General features: G+C 42.2%; 1 protein-coding gene across 3 annotated transcripts in view; it reads right to left on the bottom strand.

Moving 5' to 3' along the window:
* slc38a3b (solute carrier family 38 member 3b) overlaps positions 1 to 17,925 on the bottom strand; it is a 57,788-nt gene extending 39,863 nt beyond the window's left edge. The window contains exon 1 of one of the 3 annotated variants that reach the window (XM_020493988.2): positions 17,550 to 17,925. The gene's annotated coding sequence lies outside the window, so the exon portion shown is untranslated. Of the gene's footprint in view, positions 1 to 14,202; positions 14,307 to 17,549 lie in introns of those variants that run through there. The other 2 variants (XM_020493978.2, XM_020493981.2) reach the window with 2 other exon arrangements.
* Positions 17,926 to 18,917: the final 992 nt, after the last annotated feature.

Below are 18,917 nucleotides of genomic sequence, written 5' to 3'. Positions count from 1 at the left end.
TGGCGGGCTGTATCACCGCCTGGTATGGCAACTGCACCGCCCTCAACCGTAAGGCTCTCCAGAGGGTAGTGAGGTCTGCACAACGCATCACTGGGGGCAAACTACCTGCCCTCCAGGACACCTACACCACCCGATGCTACAGGAAGGCCATAAAGATCATCAAGGACATCAACCACCCGAGCCACTGCCTGTTCACCCCGCTGTCATCCAGAAGGCGAGGTCAGTACAGGTGCATCAAAGCTGGGACCGAGAGACTGAAAAACAGCTTCTATCTCAAGGCCATCAGACTGTTAAACAGCCACCACTAACATTGAGTGGCTGCTGCCAACACACTGTCAATGACACTGACTCAACTCCAGCCACTTTAATAATGGGAATTGATTGGAAATGATGTAAATATATCAGTAGCCACTTTAAACAATGCTACCTTATATAATGTTACTTACCCTACATTATTCATCTCATATGCATACGTATATACTGTACTCTATATCATCGACTGCATCCTTATGTAATACACGTATCACTAGCCACTTTAACTATGCCACTTTGTTTACATACTCATCTCATATGTATACTGTACTCGATATCATCTACTGTATCTTGCCTATGCTGCTCTGTACCATCACTCATTCATATATCCTTATGTACATATTCTTTATCCCCTTACACTGTGTATAAGACAGTAGTTTTTTGGAATTGTTAGTTAGATTACTTGTTCGTTATTACTGCATTGTCGGAACTAGAAGCACAAGCATTTCGCTACACTCGCATTAACATCTGCTAACCATGTGTATGTGACAAATAAAATTGATTTGGATTTGGATTTTTGGTCAAAATGACCTCAATCCTATTGAAAAATTGTGGGCAGAACTAAAAAAGTGTGTGCGAGCAAGGTGGCCTAGAAACCTGACTCAGATACACCAGCTTTGTCAGGAGGAATGGGCCAAAATTCACCCAACTTATTGTGAGAAGCTTGTGGAAGGCTACCTGAAACGTTTGACCCAAGTTCAAATCAAATCTTATTTGTCACATACACATGGTTAGCTGATGTTAATGAGAATGTAGCGAAATGCTTGTGCTTCTAGTTCTGACAATGTAGTAATAACCAATGAGTAATCTAACCTAACAGTTTCACAACAACTACCTTATACACACAAGTGTAAAGGGATGAAGGATATGTACATAAAGATATGAGTGATGGTACAGAATGGCATAGGCTAGATGCAGTAGATGGTATCGAGTACAGTATATACATATGAGATGAGTAATGTAGGGTATGTAAACATTATATTAAGTGGCATTGTTTAAAGTGACTAGTGATACATGTATTACATAAAGATGGCAAGATGCAGTAGATGGTATAGAGTACAGTATATACATTTGAGATGAGTAATGTAGGGTATGTAAACATTATATAAAGTGGCATTGTTTAAAGTGACTAGTGATACATTTTTTCCATTATTTTTTCCATTATTAAAGTGGCTGGAGTTGAGTCAGTATGTTGGCAGCAGCCACTCAATGTTAGTGGTGGTTGTTTAACAGTCTGATGGCTTTGAGATAGAAGCTGTTTTTCAGTCTCTTGGTTCCTGCTTTGATGCACCTGTATTGACCTCGCCTTCTGGATGACGACACTACAGTGGTAGGCTTGATTACCAACAACGACGAGATGGCCTACAGGGAGGAGGTGAGGGCCTCAACAAAACAAAGGAGATGATCGTGGACTTCAGGAAACAGCAGAGGGAGCACCCCCCCTATCCACATCGACGGGACAGTAGTGGAGAGGGTAGTAAGTTTTAAGTTCCTCGGCGTACACATCACGGACAAACTGAATTGGTCCACCCACACAGACAGCGTGGTGAAGAAGGAGAAGCAGTGCCTCTTCAACCTCAGGAGGCTTAAGACATTCGACTTGTCACCAAAAGCACTTTTACAGATGTTAATGTTAGTGGTGGCTGTTTAACAGTCTGATGGCCTTGAGACAGAAGCTGTTTTTCAGTCTCTCGGTCCCTGCTTTGATGCACCTCTTCTGACCTCGCCTTCTGGATGATAGCGGGGAGAACAGGCAGTGGCTCGGGTGGTTGTTGTCCTTGATGATCTTTTTGGCCTTCCTGTGACATCGGGTGGTGTATGTGTCCTGGAGGGCAGGTAGTTTGCCCCCGGTGATGTGTTGTGCAGACCTCACTATCCTCTGGAGAACCTTACGGTTGTGGGCGGAGCAGTTGCCGTACCAGGCGGTGATACAGCCCGACAGTCAAACAATTTAAAGGCAATGCTACCAAATACTAACTGAGTGTATGTGAACTTCAGATCCACTGGGAATGTGACGAAATAAATAAAAGCTGAAATACATCACTCTACTATTATTCTGACATTTCACATTCATAAAATAAAAGTGGGGAACCTTAGATTAAATGTCAGGAATTGTGAAAAACTGAGTTTAAATGTATACTGTATATACAGAGAAAATAGTCGGCCCAAGAATTGAACCCTGTGGCACCCCCATAGAGATTGCCAGAGGTCCGGACAACAAGCCCACCGATTTGACACACTGAACTCTGAGAAGTAGTTGGTGAACCAGGCGAGGCAATCATTTGAGAAACCAAGTGTAATGGTAGACGTCATTTGATGAGGAAGAATCGGACCAAAGCGCAGCGTGGTAAGTGTTCATGACTTTTAATAAACTGAACACTGAAACAAAAATAACAAAGTGCAAAACCAAACCAAAAACAGTCCTGTCAGGTGCAGAACACTAAACAGAAAACAACTACCCACAAAACACAGGAGGAAAAAAGCTACGATAGTCAGCTGTCCCTGATTGAGAACCATACCCAGCCAAAACAAAGAAATACAAAACATAGAAAAGAGAACATAGAATGCCCACCCCAAATCACACCCTGACCAAACCAAAATAGAGACATAAAAAGCTCTAAGGTCAGGGCGTGACACCAAGGCTATTGAGTCTGCCGATAAGATACATACATGTGTCACGTAAAGAAAGCAAGGGTTGAGGGAATAGGGAATGCTTTTCCTAAAAACTAGGGATTTCGGTAACGTTACTTTTCAGTCAGAAATGGCTGTAATTATGTTGCAGCGTCAGCAACACGGACAGCGCGATAAACACTTTGATGTTCTGTGACATCGCTGCAGCAGGAAGGAGAGAGAGACAAAGGGTGCTAGTCACACAGTCACTCACAGTTTTGTTTTTCTAACACAGTGCAGCAAGTCTGAGCCTGGCCCGGCGCAATCAAATCAATTGCTGGTCGGACTCCCTCTAGTAATTTGTGTCTTCATTATTTAATCAAACAGTGTGCTTAAAGCATCAGACAAGTTCAGTGAATATAGTTGATTTGATTAAAACACATAGGATGTGTCGATATGGAAAAATACAAGTTTAAAATCTTCGACCAATCGGTTGGTCGAAAGAACAGACGACTCTTAGTCAACCAAGATTTTTTAGTCGGGGACAGCCCAACTTGGTAGACTGCAGGGCTTGCCTGGCAAGAATTGGATCAAGCAGATAGATCCAGGAGTTCATCTATCAAATGTTATTAAAGAGCAGATAAGCCAGCAGAAGGCTAGATATAGATGTAGCTGTGTGTATTCAAACACTGGTACATTTAGGCCTTTATATCCATGGCCCTGGGTGGTGAATGGTGATATAGGTCACTGGCAGGCCACACTTTTTGGAAAATATGAGATAGTCAGTTCGGGATCAGATAAAATGAGGGACACTCAGTCGCATTTAGAGAGTTAGAGAAAAGGGTTCTTCAGCTGTCCCCTTAGCAGAACATGTTTTGGTTCCAGGTAGAACCATTTTGGGTTCCATATAGAATCCTCTATAGAAAGGGTTCTACGTGGAACCCAAAACGGTTCTACTTGGAACCAAAAGGGTAGAGTGTACCTAAAAGGGTTATTCGGCTGTCCACATAGGAGAACCCTTTGAAGAACCTGTGTTGGTTCCAGGTAGAACCCTTTTGGTTCCAAGTAGAACCATTTCCACAGAGGGTTCTACATGGAACCCAAAATGGTTCTATATAGATTCAAACCATTTTGGTTCCAGGTGAAAAATGGTGAAAAATGTGTCGATGTGCCCTTGAGCAAGGCACTTAATGCTAATTTCTCCCATAAGTCGCTCTGGATAAGAGTGTCTGCTAAATAACACAAATGTAAAAGTTCTCTTGTTACAGAGATGGGTCCACAGGTAAGACGTCTTCCACCTTTACACACACACTTCTTTCCATATTGGTATAGTTATCGTAGGTTGTTATGACGCTGTATTTACACTGTACCCTATGTGCCCCTGTGCTATTTGTTTCCTTACTCCTGAGAGCATGGCAACTGACCTACAGCTGGAATCCGTAGCCCCACCCAACCCAACCAAACACACAAACCAGGAGTCTATTCACTAGGATCCAAAAGGAAGCAAAATGGCTGAAACGGAACTAGCTTGTTTTCATTGCAAAATATTTGCTACAGTTTGCTAGTGTCCACTAATGAATACACCCCAGGCATCCCTGAGTTTTGTCCTGTGAATCAGGGGGGAAGTTAAGGTGAGTGGGCCCCATTAGTAATCGTAGGTGTCTTTCCATTTTTACACCAGAGTCAACATAGTTAATCAGCCAGTATTGACCTGCTCTGGTGCCACACAGAGCCACATGGGAGGTTAACAAACATTTAATCAGCACCAGCCCCCTGCCTGGCTGTCTTGCAGGTGCTGCTGCCCCTGGGAGAGGAACAGAGGCATGGATGTGCATACAGTACCACACTATGTACCACATCCGATCCCGGAGGAGGTTATATACATTACCACACCTCCTTGCCCTTCCAAATAAAATATACAGTACCAGTCAAAAGTTTGGACACACCTACTCATTCAAGGGGTTTTCTTTATTTCTACAATTTTCTACATTGTAGAATAATAGTGAAGACAGCAAAACTATACACAATATGGAATCATGTAGCAACCAAAACAATGTTAAACAAATCTAAATATATTTTAGACTTTAGATTCTTCAAAGTAGCCACCCTTTGCCCTGATGACAGCGTTGCACACTCTTGGCATTCTCTCAACCAGCTTCACCTGGAATACCTTTCCAACAGTCTTCACGTAGTTCCCACATATGCTGAGCACTTGTTGACTGCTTTTCCTTCACTTTGCGGTCCAACTCATCCCAAACCACCTCAATTGGGTTTGGTCGGATGATTGTGGAGACCAGGTCATCTGATGCATGTTGGGTCATTGCCCTGTTGAAAAACAAATGATAGTCCCACTAAGCGGCAGGGTAGCCTAGTGGTTAGAGCGTTTGGACTAGTAACCGAAAGGTTGCAAGTTCATATCCCCGAGCTGACAAGGTACAAATCTGTCGTTCTGCCCCTGAACAGGCAGTTAACCCACTGTTCCTAGGCTGTCATTGTAAATAAGAATTTGTTCTTAAATGACTTGCCTGGTTAAATAAAGGTCAAATCATTAAAAAAAATAATAATTTTAATTTAAAACCAGATGGGATGCCGTATCGCTGCAGAATGCTGTGGTAGCCAAGCTGGTAAAGTGTGCCTCGAGTTCTAAATAAATCACTGACAGTGTCACCAGCAAAGCACCCTCACACAATCACGCTTCACTGTGGGAACCACACATGCAGAGATCATCCGTTCACCTAATCTGCATCTCACAAAGAAACAGCGGTTGGAACCAAACATCTCAGACCAAAAGGACAGATTTCCACGGGTCTAATGTCCATTGCTCGTGTTTCTTGGCCCAAGCAAGTCTCTTCTTCTTATTGGTGTCCTTTAGTATTGGTGTTTTTTAGCATCAATTTGACCATGAAGGCCTGATTCACACAGTCTCCTCTGAACAGTTGATGTTGACATATGTCTGTTACTTGAACTCTGTGAAGCATTTATTTGGGCTGCAATTTCTGAGGCTGGTAACTCTAATGAACTTATCCTCTGCAGCAGAGGTAATGCTGGGTCTTACTTTCCTGTGGTGGTCCTCATGAGAGCCAGTTTCACCATAGCGCTTGATGGATTTTGCGACTGCACTTGCAGAAACTTTCAAAGTTCTTGAAATTTTCCGGATTGACTATCATTTATGTCTTAAGTAATAATGGACTCTCATTTATCTTTGCTTATTTGAGCTGTTCTTGCCATAATACGGTCTACGGTCTTGGATTTACCAAATATCTTCTGTATACCACCCCTGCCTTGTCACAACACAACAAATTGGCTCAAACGCATTAAAAAGGAAAGAAATTCCACAAATTAACTTTTAACAATGCTCACCTGTTAATTGAAATGCATTCCAGGTGATTACCTCATGAAGCTGGCTGAGAGAATGCTAAGAGAAAAATTGTCATCAAGGCAAAGGGTGGCTACTTTGAAGAATCTCAAATGTAAAATATATTTTGATTTGTTGAACTCTCTAGCTCACTATGTGTAGCCCATTTATCTGATGCTGTCCGGCCAAAAATACTATCCCCCTCAAATACATTGGCTACACATTTTAAGACAGAGGGGCGCTGTTTTGCTCGCTCGGATGCTTTCTCCGGTGAAATAGTTTCAGCCACTTGTGAATTGAATTAAAGTTGGCTGGAAGCTGGAAAAGCTGGAATTATTTTGGACGAACAAGTGAATGTAACCTACTTCTAAAAACGTGGTGCGTCCAATGGGCTAATAAACTAAGCTTCCCCTAAAGTACATTTAAATACATTTACCAAAATTATACATTTACTCCTTTCTATTCAGAAATAAATAAAGTAATTCAAACTTTACCAGAAAGCATGACTTAGGTACAGAGGAACATTAGCTTATTTTGTTTCAAATCACAAGCTTGTACTACAGTATGACTCTTTGGGAAGCCCACAATTTGGGCAGTACACGTGGCAATAGGACTAGCTGATTATTGAGTTGTGGCTGTCAGTGAAAAGCATCTAAAATGTGTTAAGATAATGTGTCTGGAGTATAATAAATAAAAATGTTGAGACAAGACGAAGGGGAGGGGTGTGTGGCAAAGATATAGGCATGCCTCTCTCCAGAATGCATGCGCTCAGCTTTCCAGAATGACTCGGCTGTCTCCCGCCAATTCTTGCACATTCACTGTTTCATTGTGTGCATTGTTTGCCCTTTGATTGTGTATTTTTATCAACTCCCCATTATATACAGTTGAAGTCTGAAGTTTACATACACCTTAGCCAAATACATTTAAACTCCTGACATTTAATCCTAGTAAAAATTCCCTGTCTTAGGTCAGTTAGGATCACCACTTTAATTTAAGAATGTGAAATGTCAGAATAATAGAGAGAATGATTTATTTCAGCTTTTATTTATTTCATCACATTCCCAGTGGATCAGAAGTTTACATACACTCAATTAGTATTTGGTAGCATTGCCTTTAAATTGTTTAACTTGGGTCAAATGTTTCGGGTAGTCTTCCACAAGCTTTCCACAATATGTTGGTTGAATTTTGGCCCATTCCTCCTGACAGGGCTGTAGTAACTGAGTCAGTTTTTTAGGCCTCCTCGCTCGCACATGCTTTGTCAGTTCTTCCCACACATTTTCTATAGGATTGAGGTCAGGGCTTTGTGATGGCCACTCCAATAACTTGACTTTGTTGTCCTTCAGCCATTTTGATACAACTTTGAAAGTGTGCTTGGGGTCATTGTCCATTTGGAAGACCCATTTGCGACCAAGCTTTAACTTCCTGACTGATGTCTTGAGATGTTGCTTCAATATATCCACATAATTTTCCTACCTCATGATGCCATCTATTTTGTGAAGTGCACCAGTCCCTCCTGCAGCAAAGCACCCCCAAAACATGATGCTGCCACACCCATACTTCACGGTTGGGATGGTGTTCTTCCCCGTGCAAGTCTCCCCCTTTTTCCTCCAAACAGATTGATGGTCATTATGGCCAAACAGTTCTGTTCTGCCAGAGGAGATTTCTCCAAAAAGTATGATATTTGTCCCCATGTGCATTTGAAAACCGTAGTCTGGCTTTTTTATGGCGGTTTTGGAGCATTGGCTTCTTCCATGCTGTGCGGCCTTTAAGGTTATGTCAATATAGGACTTGTTTTACTGTGGATATAGATACGGTTGAACCTGTTTCCTCCAGCATCTTCACAAGGTCCTTTGCTGTTGTTCTGGGATTGATATGCACTTTTCGCACCAAAGTACATTCATCTCTAGGAGACAGAACGCGTCTCCTTCCTGAGAGATATGACTGCTCCGTGGTCCCATGGTGTTTATACGGGGTACATTCAGGCATTTGGAAATTGCTCCCAAGGATGAACCAGACTTGTGGAGGTCTACAATTGTTTTTCTGAGGTCTTGGCTGATTTCTTTTGATTTCCCCACAGGTACACCTCCAATTGACTCAAATGATGTCAATTAGCCTATCAGGTGCATGGTGTTTCCTCTGACACTGGTGTGGCTGGTTTTCCGGGTTAAGTGGGCAGTGCGGCTTGGTTATGTTGTGTTTCGAAGGACGCACAGCTTTTAACCTTTGCCTCTCCCCGAGTCTGTACGGGAGTTGCAGCGATGAGACAATATGTAACTACCAATTGGATACAACGAAATTATGGGGTAAAAGTAACCATATAGAAATACAGCCGGTATGGTGCATTTTAATCAAATGTTATTTGTTTAAAAATATTCGTGTTAAAATATATTACATTACACATTACGCATTTTAAACTTCACGCCAGTAACACAATTCACAAGATAACTTCACTTTCATTAGGATTTCAGCACAAATGAAAATATGGCATTGACTTGCCCATGGATTGATGTTTCAGCATTGTCTCAATGAAAAGTTCAGCATTCACTAGCCACGTGTGACATGCACGAGCAGTTACAAACCTGCTAGTGTTAGCGGCAGGCGGACAAGCAATATCGTAGTACAGATGTAGCCTGAGCTGGAATGTGAAACTAACTGAAAATGGTCAGCTTTAGAAAACCCTGAGTAGATCTAGCTTGCTTCATAGGACACCCCTCTGACATGAGGTGAGTTGAAAGAGCCTGAGTGCTGTCATTAATCCAGCACGGAGCCGGGGGTGAGAGGGGCTAAGTGGGCAATGGGCACATGTGGATGGATGAGGAGATGCCCACTGCCCAGGCCGTGTGTCAGGAGCAGCCACCACGAGGTGCCAACACAAAGATCCTGGTAGTGCCTGCTCCTCACCCTCCTTAGCCACGTGCCCGCTGAGTGCTCAGAGACAAAGGGACACATGATCACTTTCCCTCCTGCCTGGCACCCCTCTGAATGGGATGGGACCCTCTGCAGTCCACATTGGCAAAGTTGACAATAGGGTGTGTGTGTGTGTGTGTGTGTGTGTGTGTGTGTGTGTGTGTGTGTGTGTGTGTGTGTGTGTGTGTGTGTGTGTGTGTGTGTGTGTGTGTGTGTGTGTGTGTGTGTGTGTGTGTGTGTGTAGGAGGGGTATTGTCTCGTTGCAGAAGCAGGTTATGCAACCTACAGTTTAACAAAAACATGAACTCATACTTAACATTTGCTTTGACATGACGACATCATCACTTGTGTTATGCGGCTTGTGATTACGTGAGTAATGTTAATCAACAGTATAATGCCAATATAAAATATTTGGCATAATTTGTGTGACGATTCATTTGTGGGGCAAAATGTTCTAGTTTGGATTTGCATCTCTTCCTCCCTAGATGAACCTTGGGCTGTCTGTAATGTACTTTTCCCATCAGCAGTTTGTTCATAGTTGTTCGCTAGTTAATTACTGTGTATTTCAGAGAGAGTGGAACCAAACCGTTATCCAGCAATAGAACTGGGATGAACACTGTAGAATTCTCACCCACCATCCCATTCTCACACTGCCTGGGTTTACGCCTCCCAAATTAGGGTTGTGTTTTTCACCTTGTCGGCTCAGGTGGGGGCGGCAGTGTAGCCTAGTGGTTAGAGCATTGGACTAGTAACCGAAAGGTTGCAAGTTCAAATCCCCGAGCTGACAAGGTACAAAATCTGTCATTCTGCCCTTGAACAGGCAGTTAACCCATTGTTCCTAGGCCGTCATTGAAAATAAGAATTTGTTCTTAACTGACTTGCCTAGTAAAATGAAGGTAAAAAAAATCAAAAAAAAAATATATTTTTTAAAGGTATTCAAACCAGCAACCTTTCAGTTATTCGCCCAACAGTCTAACTGCTAGGCTACCTGACACCTTAAAAGTGTGCATGGAGAATTGTGCACGGAGATACATACACAGAGAACACAGCCAAGTGGACTGGATCCAGCAACTGTGTGATGGGATTGGCTTGCCCCTGGGCCATGGGCACAGACAGTCCACGTTGAGAAATGCAGCTGTTCTTCTCCGTTATACGTCTCGTCACATTCTGTCACGTCAGGCGACAATTATAATAGCTTGCGGGAAACCATTGAAATGTACTGAAGCCAGGGTGACATGATATTTGATATGTAACCCAGTGATCCCACTGTAATGGAAAACCATGATAGCTGTGGTACTTTCCATAGACCATTTGTATTTTTATTTATTATGGATTATGTTGGAGAGGCTTCCATTAAAGAACACCCTCTGAGTGCTGTTACTCTTCCTGGGGTCCAGCCAAATTAAGGCAGGTGACACAATTTTAAAAACATTACAATAAATTCACAGATTTCCCAACACACTGTTCGCCCTCAGGTGCTTACTCCACCACCACATATCTACAGTACAAAATCCATGTGTACCTATATGCCTGTGTGGCTGCACAGTCCCGCTGATCCATCAGGTGTATTTTTTATCTCTTTTTTCAAATCACATCCTACTGCTTGCATCAGTTACTTGATGTGGAATATTCTTTATTTGACCTTTATTTAACTAGGCAAGTCAGTTAAGAACAAATTCTTATTTTCAATGACAGCCTATGAACAGTGGGTTAACTTCATGTTCAGGGGCAGAACAACAGATTTGTACCTTGTCAGCTCGGGGGTTTGAACTTGCAACCTTCCAGTTACTAGTCCAACACTCTAACCACTAGGCTACCCTGCCATGTAGTCATGGCTCTATGTAGTCATGGCTCTATGTAGTCATGGCTCTATGTAGTCATGGCTCTATGTAGTCATGGCTCTATGTAGTACTGTGCACCTCACATAGTCTGTTCTGGACTGTGAAGAGATCCCTTGTGGCAGGTTTTGTGGGGTAATTTTAAACTGAACCTTTATTTAACTAGGCAAGTCAGTTAAGAACAAATTCTTATTTTCAATGACGGCCCAGGAACAGTGTGTTAATAACTGCCTTGTTCAGGGGGAGAATGACAGATTTTTACCTTGTCAGCTCGGGGATTCAATCCAGCAACCTTTCAGTTACTGGCCCAGTGCTCTAACCACTAGGCTACCTGCTGCCCCATGGGTGTCCGAGCTGTGTGCCAGTAGTTCAAACAGACAGCTCGGTGCATTCAACATTCCAATACCTCTCATAAATACAAGTAATGATGAAGAAAAGCTCTCCTCCACTTTGAGCCAAGAGAGATTGACATGCATATTATTAATGTTAGATCTCTGTGTACATCCCAGGGCCAGCTATGCTGCCCTGTTCTGAGCCAAATGCAATTTTCCTAATTTCCCTTTCGTGGCACCTGACCACACGACTGAACAGTAGTCCAGGTGCGACAAAACTAGGGCCTGTAGGACCTGCCTTGTTGACAGTGCTGTTAAGGTAGAGAAACACTTTATTATAAACAGACTTCTCACCATCTTAGCAACTGTTGTATCAATATGTTTTGACCATGACAGTTTAGCCACCTCAACTTGCTAAATTTCCACATTATTTATTACAGGATTTAGTTGAGGTTTAGTGAATGATTTGTCCCAAATACAATGCTTCTAGTTTTAGAAATATTTAGGGGTAACTTATTCCCCGCCACCCACTGAAACTTACTGCAACTCTTTGTTAAGTGTTGCAGTCATTTCAGTCGCTGTAGTAGCTGACATGCATAGTATTGAGTCATCCGCATACATACAGTGGTTGCTCCACTAAAAGTTTTGCGATTATGGTGCGGGACTTAGAGGTAATTTGTGGTTTAGTACAGTACCCTGCGTCACTACTTCATTTCTCCAGGCCAGCGCAAGGGGGAGTTAGAGCTCTGATTATGCTTTTGGTGTCTCTGTAGTACTGGAGCCTACTCCCGGCCAGTCACATTGTACAGTGCCTTAGTGGCGCAGTGGTCTAAGACAGTGCAGCCTGTGTTGTTACAGATGCTGGTTCAATATCTGAGCCTGTCTCAGTTGGGAGATCCATGATATGACTGTAGTTTTTGGTTTCTCTCCCTCTAAAAACAGAAATAAATCATTCTAAATAACAAACTGGCTTTATTTACAAATTAGTAACAATATCTCACCCCATGTTCAAGAGTGGCCTTTTTCTCACTCATTTTACTTTACTTTTTACGAAATCATCTCTAAAATATTGTTATTTTTTAAACAAAGCGATTATTATTTTTAGTAATTTAGAATTATATAAAAGCCCCTTGGACATTCTCACAGATATATTATTAACCCTATTGTTAGCAGGACAATATACATAGTCATATGGGTCATGGCTCTCGAGTGGCACACAATGGGATTGCCTTGCAGTTCTCCAGCTGTATCCACTGAAATAGAGGTGGGCGCGCGAGGTTCAATGCACGAGGGTAGGGGGCTTTACGTAATCAAAATGACAATGCTTGTCTTTCATAATTTGGCCAGATATACTTGGATGTGTAGTGTCAGCGTTTCTTGCTGGAATGTCATGCCTAAATTTGCTAATCTTGCCAATGAAAAAAACATTAAAGTATTATTTGGTTTTGTGATGAATGAGCCATCTGATTCAATGAATGACAGAGCTGAGTTTGCTTTTTTCCCCAAAGTATCATTTAAGGTGTTCCAAATCTTTTTACTATCATTCTTTATGGCATTAATCTTTATTTCTGTCACACCTTGATCTGTTTCACCTGTTTTTGTGCTTGTCTCCACCCCCCTTCAGGTGTCGCCCATTATCCCCTGTGTATTTCTACCTGTGTTCTCTGTTTGTCTGTTGCCAGTTCGATTTTTTTGTGAAACCTACAAGCGTTTTTTCCCCTGCTCCTGTTTTTCGAGTCCTTCCCGGTTTTGACCACTCTGCCTGCCCTGACCCTAAGACTGCCTGTGATTTTTATGAATGACTAAATTATGTATACATTTAACTTAGAACTATAACTAAAACAGAATACTACTGTTACTGTATGAATGTATGAATCGTATTATAATCATAATACTGAATATAATGTGTCTAGTTTTAGTCAAGAATTAGAACAAGGACTTTCTGTTCCTTGTTAGAAACTAATGGAGCTATCGTCAGACCGGCTGGAATACTGTGTTCCTTACAGGACATTCTGCCCCCACCCAGGGAGGGGAGAGACCTTTGGCTTGTTGTAGATTGTTTAACAGGTGGCAGACAATGTGAGAAGGCTTGTGAACTATATTGCCATTGTATCTGAGAGGAGGAGGGACATTTATGACGAAATGTGAGGTATATAAACCAATGTACATGGTATTATGACCAGAGCTCTCGAGAATAAACGCTATTGGCTAATTTTGGTGGCTGGTCTCTGTCCATTTTATGCAATTAAGAACCTTACAAATTCTCAGAAACAGACAGTGTTTTAATTGAATTGGTTAATGAACACATAAGAAGTAAATTTATCTAACACTTACCCCACCTCTCTGGATCATTGACCCCTGCCTGCCTTTGACCTGTTGTTTGCCTGCCCCCGTTTAAGGAATAAACTTTTGTTTCTTCAACACTGTCTGCATCTGGGTCATACCTTAAATGTGATGGTATCATAGTGTAGTTTCTTCTTTTTATTCAGTTTAGTCACATGATTTCTCAATTTACATAGCATGGTGTAGTAACACATGGTTAATGGATGTAGTAGCTCTATGACAACACACTGGTGTAGAATGTGACGTCTACACACAAAAGGTTAGTCAAGGTCAAGAGTCATAAGAAGAGCTCTAGAATATGGTGAGTGCCAGGCACGTAAGCAATATTAACAGAGCTACACAGATACTTTTCACCTAAAACCTGATCCAACCAAACAGACACAGGAGGAGTGCACTACAAAAGTGTTCTACCCCTGTCCTCAAACCAAGCAAACAAAGTGCAACCAAAGCATTTTCAAACATGTGAAAATTGTTTTACGCAAATGAACCCCTCCCTTTTACAAACCTGGTTAAGCAAAGCCAACACAAACCATTTTGTGTTGCAAACTCCCTCCCTCCTCTCTGGTTTGGTTCTGGCAAATGTTCTGAGCTTACTTCATTATAGAGGTTAGCTGGATACTTCAAATATAGCTCTAAGAAACAGCCTAGTAACCGAGTGCTAGCCACAGGGCAACTTTGCAATAAGACTCCAGGCCCTTCTTCGCTTCTTCTGACACTTGAGGCACAACTTTGGGTCTGAGCCCAGGTCAGGATAGCTCCACTGGCTCGGCTTACACTTGTGACTGTGCAAACTAAAGGTCTGCCTCACACGACTCTGTAACATCACACGCTCTGTCGTTCTCTGTCTGTGTGAGATTTCAGCATAGTTCACTCTGATTTACTCCCGTTATTCAAAGCCCCTGTCGGAATAAAACACCTTCAATCATCGCTGCGCAATCATAGTTTAATGGCTGTAGTGTTTTAATGAAGCGGTATATCAGGAGTACAGCAGCAGCCAGAAGGCCAGTTTCCCTGTGAGGCTCCAGTGTTTTAATGAAGCGGTATATCAGGAGTACAGCAGCAGCCAGAAGGCCAGTTTCCCTGTGAGGCTCCAGTAAGGCCTCTTTACAGATGCTTTATACCTCAGCTGTTATATTGTTCGTTTTTCATGGAAGATCATAATATGATCTTATCTAAATATACTACATACTACAGTACTGTACCAACTAGGAAAATTATACAGTCATAACTATCAGCATTCCTTCATGAAAGCAATGGCATGGCTTGGCATCCTTTGGAATATGCTGGGCTGGAAACCTCAACAGTACAACTTCAGTCAGGCACCAGCAGCTATATAAGGACCCTATAGGTGGCTGGAACAATACATAAAAACATAAAAACCAACACGGGTAACTGTCCTGTGACTCGATCCATATAAATACAGAATGTCAAATGACAAGGTCATGTCTGAAGGGGACCCATCCGGGCCAGATAGCGAAAGGACTGGGATAAGAATAAACTCCACTTTAACGGAGCTGGCGGCTTGGCTCAAACAGAACTATTCACAGGGCTCTTCACTTCAGACTGACAGGAGAGCACAGCTGCCTCTTTCCCATCCAGCCTGGTCCCAGGACAGACCTACCAGCCACCCCTCCAATCGCAGGACAGACCCACCAGCCACCCCTCCAATCCCATCTTGAATGCGGAGCCAGGTCAACCAATCAGCTACTCCAACACGCCATGCCCTAGTTGGGGTGGGGGGGGGGGGGGTCAATGACTGGAGCGCTGCTTATCAGCCCTGTTCTCCAGCCTCACCGGTAAAGTTCTCTGTTTCATTTACGGACCGGGGAGAAAACGCAATAACTCCTAAACAGTGAAAAGATTGTTCACGTGCAAAATGTCCAAATGTCATCAGTTTAACCGGTTTTAAGGAAATGAAAAGCTGAGGAAACGATGAAACATGTTTCTGATAAGACTTCAGTTTGTCTTGAGTGCATATTTTACGAGGTTGAAAGACTGTGTGCTTGCATTGACAGTGGCACAGGTAACACGTTACACACGCATTTGCATTTTCTCAAGAGGCGCTGAAAGAAATAAGTCATATTTCTCCACTCCTGTTTCCGAGACAAAATTAACATTTGTTGTACAATTCTACTGCAAGAAATGCATAATTCTGCAGGAGTTAATATCATATTATACTACATGTGAGATGTTATAGGCCTATAGTCAGTGTCCAGATTTCAGTTACCATTCTGTTAAACCCATATGAACTTAAATTATGAATATTATTTAATTCATCGATACAGGTATACTCGTGAGTGGGATTTCAAAGGTGCATGTAAACAGCTTATCCTGAATAAGACCTTACGAGGGTTATGAGCCACTATCTGGAATACTCTGAGCATGTAAACATGGTCATTGATTTATATATACACTAGATGACTGACAGGGGGCGCTGTTTTGAAGCCTCCACCCATCTATCTTGGCACTTTCTAACCACCATTGTAAAACATATTTTGGAAGCTATAGAAATACATTTATTAACGTCTACATTTGTTTTTGCCATGTTTATTATATTACAGACACCCTAGTGCATACATTTAAACAATAGCATGAGCTAAACATTAACATAAAAAATATAGAAAAACATTTTCCTTTAAGTATATTTTTTGGAAAGTTCTGTTACTGTCCCCACTACAACAACAACACACTTAAATACATGTAATTTAGTACTTAAAACATATAATTGACATACTGTAGAATTCCATTCATTCCTAAGGAGGACTGCTTCTTCTGGGGAGTGTCAATACAGCCGACCAGTGGCTTCAGAGCCTCTCAATGGCCAATACATAGCATCAGCAATCCAGGGTTTATATACATCATTGGTTTTGAGGTGGGAGTGTGGGAGGTAGGCATACTGGGAAATAAATGGTCCCCCATGCGGTCTATGATACTTATCCACTGCTACATTCCACATGACCAGGACTCATATTTCAACAAAGTATGGGCAAAGGCTACTTATACTGGCCTGAAAAAGCTTGTTTAAAATCAAAGAATGCCATTATGCACAGACTAAGAATCATGCGCTTCAAGTCCCCAATGTCTGAGGTACTATTGCTCCATTATGTGGGGGAGAGGGGGGACCTATATACAACAAGAGACTTGCTCTTTAAAAATCTGATTGAATAGAAATAAATTGATTAGCACAATGGATATCATTTATCCCACATACACATCACATGTCTCATTGAGTGAGGGGGTTTCCTTACAAAATCATATACATAGACCATTATACCATTCATTTAGGTACTCTCTGACGCGTACTCCATGCTCAGTTTTTTTAATGGTTATGCTATCTGGCAATGAAACATGAGTCACATGTGCCAACACGCATGGAGTGCACAAGCTATTGTGAAGGTGGCAAAATCAAATGGAAATTTGTTTTTTATGTAGTCTTCAAGGCACCAAGGTCTGGACGAGTAAGACACAATGAAACGAACTGACAGTTTTCTTCTAAGAAGGCACATGTTGGTGACATTTGCGCGTCACGCCATAGGCCGATTAATATTTGTGAGGGAAAAAACTAAACTAATGGATAAGAAATAAGGCACATTAAATCGTATATGGCATATGAAGGCATTGCTCATTCATGTGAATAAGGAATGGTTATTTTTCTTTTTCATTGTCTTCACCAACGTGTTGGCAGTACGCGTCAATTGGGTTTCATAAATGGAATACATTCTTGAACTTCAGTTTTGAATGAACTATGTATTCAATTGTGGAACAATCAATCAAAACATTCGACAATTCAGTGATCAATGAATCGTGTTTCTTTACACAGAGGCAAGCGTTGAAATACTGTTAAAATCTTACCAGTTGAGTCGAGTGCCACGCTGTGAATTAATTCCGTGTTTAATTATATATTTTACAACTCTTTTCTCTCAACGCTGTCCTCTTCTTTTCTTGACTCCTCGGTCTCTTCTCTTTTTTATCTCTAAGATAATAACGCGCACTCAATTATCTCATGTAGTTTGTAGTAAAAGAAAAATGTTCATTGAGAGATGAACTGCATTTGTAAATGGACTATAACTGAGCTGTATGGCTTGTTTTAAGTTCCGCCTCCCCTGTCGGTGTCTGCTATCTATTCTATTCGTTCAAGGTTCCCACTCTCTGTGCGCGTGGTGAGGAAATAATCGGGAACGCACGGTGGGTTACTTTCATGTCCTAAGTGTTTACTGCCTGTAATGTACCGTAGCGAATTCGGTGGGTAGCCCTGATCCGGACTCGTCAAGCAAACACGTTAACGATTACGTCAAGATGTCCAAACCTTCTGATGAGATCACCAGGTGTTGGGTAAGGTAGCTACAATACAAACCATACGATATGCATGCAGCAATGCCATGTAGGCTCATGTAGACTTAGTTGAAGCATTTTGGCAGGCTATTGGAACACCTCTCAGAACCGTATCCTACATATGTTAATCAAGCATCATGCCATGTCTATTTACATCTGCACCCCTCATGATGAGTTCAGATTGTTTTGTGACCCCCACCACCATCAGAGTTGCCCATCTCTGATTTACATCATGAAATATTATAGAGCTGGGTGGAGAGCAATATCTAGCAAATTGACATTCTTACGCTTCATGCAAGGCACTTGTACTTGGATATGCACGCCTAGTCGCCTACTATACCCATATTTGCCAGAGTCCCATTAAAGAGCCTAATTGGTTGCCGTGCCATACTGAGATTTGTCACCAAGGTCTCTGTTGTGAGGATGCCATGTCTCTGGAATGGGAAGTGGAGGATCAGATACCTCATGGTGAGAAATGAGAGAGAACAACAAGGCTAGAGAGCCTTTAGACTGGCCAGAGGGGGAGAGGTCAATGTTTGAGCTGACAGATGAATAGACCGACTGCGCGACACTTCACCAATTAATTGTTTTAATTTAATGGTTCTGCACCAGGCTTGGTTGAGTTATACTACCACACATGCACTTGTAGGTTATTTTGGTTTCCACCCCTGAGGAAATCTGGTGTGTGTGTGTGTGTGTGTGTGTGTGTGTGTGTGTGTGTGTGTGTGTGTGTGTGTGTGTGTGTGTGTGTGTGTGTGTGTGTGTGTGTGTGTGTGTGTGTGTGTGTGTGTGTGTGTGTGTGTGTGTGTGTGTGTGTGTGTCCATGCCCGTGTTGAGAATGGCTGGTAGGGGGGTTACTTGGACCCCAGAGCTGTCCTGACAGCTTTT

Source organism: Oncorhynchus kisutch, linkage group LG1, assembly GCF_002021735.2.
Source record: "Oncorhynchus kisutch isolate 150728-3 linkage group LG1, Okis_V2, whole genome shotgun sequence".
Lineage (NCBI taxonomy): Eukaryota > Metazoa > Chordata > Actinopteri > Salmoniformes > Salmonidae > Oncorhynchus > Oncorhynchus kisutch.
Note: the sequence above shows the minus strand (reverse complement) of the source record. Positions and strands in the feature narration are given on the sequence as shown.